Source organism: Hevea brasiliensis, chromosome 4 (genome assembly GCF_030052815.1).
Source record: "Hevea brasiliensis isolate MT/VB/25A 57/8 chromosome 4, ASM3005281v1, whole genome shotgun sequence".
In the NCBI taxonomy this organism is placed as follows: Eukaryota; Viridiplantae; Streptophyta; class Magnoliopsida; order Malpighiales; family Euphorbiaceae; genus Hevea; species Hevea brasiliensis.
Genome location: NC_079496.1, coordinates 8,697,239 through 8,702,724, shown reverse-complemented (window position 1 = coordinate 8,702,724; position 5,486 = coordinate 8,697,239).

Here is a 5,486-nt window from a genome sequence, read left to right as displayed (position 1 = left end):
AGGTCAATGGGCATAGATTGAAGCATTACATAGCGGAGACCCAATACTAGGAGCAAGTCATTTACAAGCTCTCCAATCCCTCACCTCTTTTCAGAAAATTCATGAAGAGTCCACTAAGGACTATAAATTAGCCCTCTTGGGAGGCATCCCAAGTCCTTTTATTTTGCTTTTGTTGATTTACTTTCATTTTCATTAATTTTGTTTTTATCTTAAATCTCCCCAAATTCAATTTTTGACATTGTTAAATTTTGTCTCTTGTAGATGTAATTCAATGAAGAAAGGCTTTTGAACTGTTGGGAAGTAATTCTTAACTTGAAAAATTTTGTCCTTCAAAAGAACTGATAAGTTTTTCTTTGCATAACTTTGTCACGGGAGCTGCAATCTGGTTTATGCAGAGGAAATGTACATTCTGCAGCAAAAAGGGTGTCTGCAGCAAAATGGCTCATGTTTTTGATGAGGTTAGATGTATATCAATGGAGAAAGGTTGGTGAACTACTGAAATTGCTATCTGGTTTATGCAGAGCAGAAAAATAGAATCTGCAGCAGATCACTTGTGTTTTTGGTGAGGTTGGGTGGGTAATTTCTAATATTTGTGCTTATAATGATATTATGGTGGTCAGTTGGTCATTTTTGCAGTTTCGAGCTCCTTTGGGGTTGTAGGATTCAAGGTAGAAATGTTGCATTTTCTTGGCAAATCTTGGAGAGTTCATTTCTCAATTGTGGTTAGATGCAACTTCATGTAGATTTTTATGGAGTTTTATTTGCTAAATGTTGATTTGCAGAATTTGTCTTAAAATGGCATAGTTCTCAAAGGTTTTTTTATGTAGGATCCATTTTTACATGCTTGTGTGATGCACTTTTGATGAACTTTGAATATATTGATGTGTTTTTGGTGAAAATTTCTCATGGTTTGTGCTTCATAGAATTATATTTCATCATTCCAGGGTATTTTTCACACTTGCAATTCATGTTCTATTGCATTCTTAATTTTGTTGAATGGTGCATAAGCAACTGCATAGCTTATGCAATCCTGCATAACCAAAATTCTTGCCATTTTTCACCTTTATTGCAAGTGCATAAAGAGAGTGCATAGCTTATGCAACTCTGCATAACCTCATTTTGTCAAATTTCATATCTGTCAAAACTTGCATAAGGTGAGTGCATGACTTATGCACACTTGCATAGCTTCAAATCCTTCATTTTCTCTCTGCCGAGTCTTGCATAAGGAGAGTGCATGACTTATGCACTCCTGCATAACCAAAAATCCAAAACTCCAATTCTGCCGAAGGTTGCATAAGCAGAGTGCATAACCTATGCACTTCTGCATGACCAACAACCCAGAAAAATCAACCTTGCCGAGGGGTGCATAAGGAAGGTGCATAAGTTATGCACCTCTGCATAACCAAGAACTCCAAAAATACAACTTTGCCGAACAGTGCATAAGCAGAGTGCATAACCTATGCATACGCATAACCGTAATCGAAAATCCCAAAAGTTGCCGAGACCTGCATAAGCGATGTGCATAGCCTATGCACTTCTGCATAACCAAAATTCTAAATTTCAAAACCTACCGCAGAGTGCATAAGGTGAGTGCATAGCTTATGCACATCTGCATGACCACCAACCAAAATTCCAAAACTTGCCGAACAGTGCATGAGCAGAGTGCATAACCTATGCACTTCTGCATGACCCAATTTTCTGAACAACCACTTCTGCCGAGAGATGCATAAGGGGAGTGCATAACTTATGCACTCCCGCATGACTTCGCTCCTCAACATTTCAAGGGTCACCGAAACATGCATAAGGACAGTGCATAACCTATGCACTTGTGCATAAGCATTTCTTTGAAGTTTAAATCATTTTAACACATGTACAACAGAGTGCACAGGTTATGCATAAATCATTTTCCCCTTATGCAGTCTCCTACAAACCCGATTCAAATTCATTTTCGGCAAAGAAAATTCCCACTACCTCCACTTCCCGACTCTTCACCCCACGACCGCCCTTCATCCTCCATTTCTTCCGGCATTCTCGCCTTCTCTCTCCCATCTTCTCCACCAGCGCTCTCATCACGAAAACCCTAAATCCCCCTACATTTTCATTTCCCCCTATCTCTTCTCCATCAGCAATGGATTCCCCTCCACATTCCCGCCCCGCCTCTCCTCTCGAAGTCTCTCCATTGTCATCCATACATCCCACGTCCAATCCTCCACCACAAACGACACCCCCACCACCTCCATCAACCACATACAAACGCAAAATCCAATCCAAATCCGTGCGACCCATGTCCTCTGCTCCTCCTCTGTCCAAACGCAAAGACCCACCCACCCCATTTTCGGAACCACCTCCTAAAAAGCCAAAGGCTCCAGCCTCTACACCTTCTTCCAGCAAAAAGACAATTTCAGCAACCCCATTTGTATCAAAGCTACCCTGGCCTCTCCCTGATACAATTCAAAAAGCTGCTTTCAAAAGACTCAAAGATAGAAGGGTACAACCTACTAGGTATATGTCTGCTGATGCTCTACAATCTCTGGGTTTATTTGACAATATAGTTGCATTTCTTGACGGTATGGGTTGGACAGAATTTGTGCATAAGCAAGAGGTAGTTTATCCGATTCTAGTCTTGGAGTTTATTTCTTCATTCTCTGCTACCCTCAACTTGCATGATGTAGACCATAAGCCAATTATGACATTTAGATGCTTGGGGCAAAATAGAGAACTGTCATTAGACCAATTTCATGGCATTTTTGGTTTTGCAATTGATGGGTTCTTTAGAGTACCACACACTGGAGTAGAGGTAGCCAACAAGGGCATCTGGAATCCTGCCCAATTTTGGAGAATCATAACAAACCAACCTCAAACTTTCTCTGCTGGTAGATCCAAAACATCCCAAATCCTTGATCCTGCACTTAGGTTTATTCATAGGCTGATGGCTAGCACCATATTGGGCAGAGGGACTAGTTCTGGTGCTGTGGGCAAATCTGAACTATTTATGTTATGGTGTGCATTTCACAAAGTTAAGGTATCTCCTGGTTACTTCTTTTGTGAACATGTGCTGCATATTGCCACCAAATCCATTGGTGACATTGTTTTGGGTGGGCTCATTACTGTCATAGCCAAGCATTTTGGCTTTAATCCTGCAGAGCACTCAATCCCAGCACTTGAGGACACTTCCTATTTTGATACTGCACACTTAACCAAAACAGGGTTCCATTTATCATATTTTGACACTGGCCACCCTGCAGCAGAAACTGAACCAATTGCACAACCAGAAACCCAACCTTTCACACCAGTCCCACAGCACCCTACTACACCTACCCCACCCCCTCAGCCTACTCAGGACATTCCAGCTACCTCTGCTCAGCCCATTCCTCCTACAGCTGAACCTACCTCATCCACAGCACCTCCTGCATTCAACACTAAAGCCTTATTCACCTACCTTGACAGGCTTAGTGATGATATCTACTTTGTGGATAGAAAGCTTGACAGTGGTCTTGATACACTAAAGGATCGTCATGATCAGCTATTCGACCTTGTCATGGAAACCAGGGACAAACAGAAAGAACTGAAGGAAATGGTGAAGCAACTCATGATCTTTTTGGGCATGCCACCCCCACCTCCATCACCTCCTCCTGCACCATCATTTCGTCAGCCAGCAGCAGCCACCAGCCCCTTAGCAACATCCTTGGACAAAGGAAAAACAATAGACATAGATTAGTGTTTATTTTACTTTTGTTCAATCTTGTAGGACCTTTTCTTTGTAAATATGTTCAAACATTTATAGTTTGTTTTGGATTTTGTTTGTTTGTTCTGAATTAGTTTGTTTTAAATTCTGTTTCTTTTGAAGTTTTATTGGATAGCTATTACATTAGTCTTCTTTGATTTTTATTGCACTTATTGCCCTTTTGTACATATCTGCCCATACTCTATATATATTTCCATACTTTTACTGCTGGTTGTACATTTCCCCTTGCCAATTCCCATGCAGCAGCTTTTGTATACACTGCACAGCTATGAATTTCCTCATGCACAACTTTTGCATAGCCTGTGCAACTCCTTCTGCTACTTCTGCAGAACTGCACAGGTTGTATTTCCCTTATGCAACTGTCCTGCATAGCCTATGCAACATATATTGCCTCTTATGCAGCACCGCATGGCTTATGCACCTTACCTATGCACATGCTCTGGACAGCACTTAACTCTGCATAACCTGTGCAGCTTCTTATGCATCCCTTTAACTTGAATTCTCATACCAGGTAACTCTTTCTTTTTGTTCTTACTTTTTACAATTCCTGGTCAATTTTATTTGCTTTGAGTTTTGGATATCTACTGTTTGAGACATTGAGGACAATGTCTAATTTTGAGTTTGGGGGTGCACATTTTGATTTTTAGCTTTATTTTTCACATTTTGAGTATAAGAGCATCTCATCCCAGTTCATTTACATATATTGTAAATATTTTATATATACATCCATACATACATATTCATTACACATTTACACACACATTATACATCACTTAGAAATTGCACAAATTGCATACAAATAGGCTTCCTCCATTTAGTTCATGCATTACTCATTTTAGGAATCATACACCATGCATTAAAATCTTTTGCCAAATCCCTTGAGTATTGAAAATGTGCCTATGAGAGTGATTTGACTCACCTTTTAGTTGGGTTTGTGGATTGAAAGTTCCTAAAAGGTGCAAGGTTTTGAAGTGTCTATCCCTTGCCTATATCTTCTTAGCCAAAAAGCCACCCAACTAGTCATTTAGAGATTGGAGTGTTTAGAGGGAGTTATTGGATATAAGGTAGTCAAATGACGTCTCACCAATCCTAGAACAAATTTTCTAAACCTTTCAAGGCGAAATACCAGCTTGTACTTGAAAAGAGAGATGATTAGGCATTCTTTGATTTAAACCTTCTCATTTTAAACCTTTGGCCCTTTTTCCTAATTAAAATTACCCTTGCAAACCCCTTTGAACCTTTTTATCCCTAATTTTTCTTGAAATCCTTATTACTACCTAGCCAATGAACCAAACACTCCAACCCTTTTCATGAGAATAATATTGAATATTAGGTACACTTTCTAAAAAATAAAAATAAAAATAAAAAAAAAGAAAAAAAGAAAAAAATATACAAAAAAAAAAGGAGAAGAAGTGCTTGTCACCTTGTAAAAGTGCTAGTATATGTGCTTTTCACTATTGCCATTCAAAATGAAAGAAATCCACCCAAAGTATTAAAAGAAATGAGTTTAGGGGTGGCAATTTTAGGGACAATCATAAAAAGAAAATGCAAAATACAAGTTAAAGTATCAAAATGTCCCTTCATTTTTATGTAAACTATGCTAGCACTTGACAATCATCATTGTGTATTCTTCTCTCCCATATATAAAAAAAGAGAGAAAAAGAAAAAAAAATATATAATAAAGTGTACCTTATGTTTCAAAATTGAAAATATTCTCATGCTTTGAATCCTTTTTACCCAT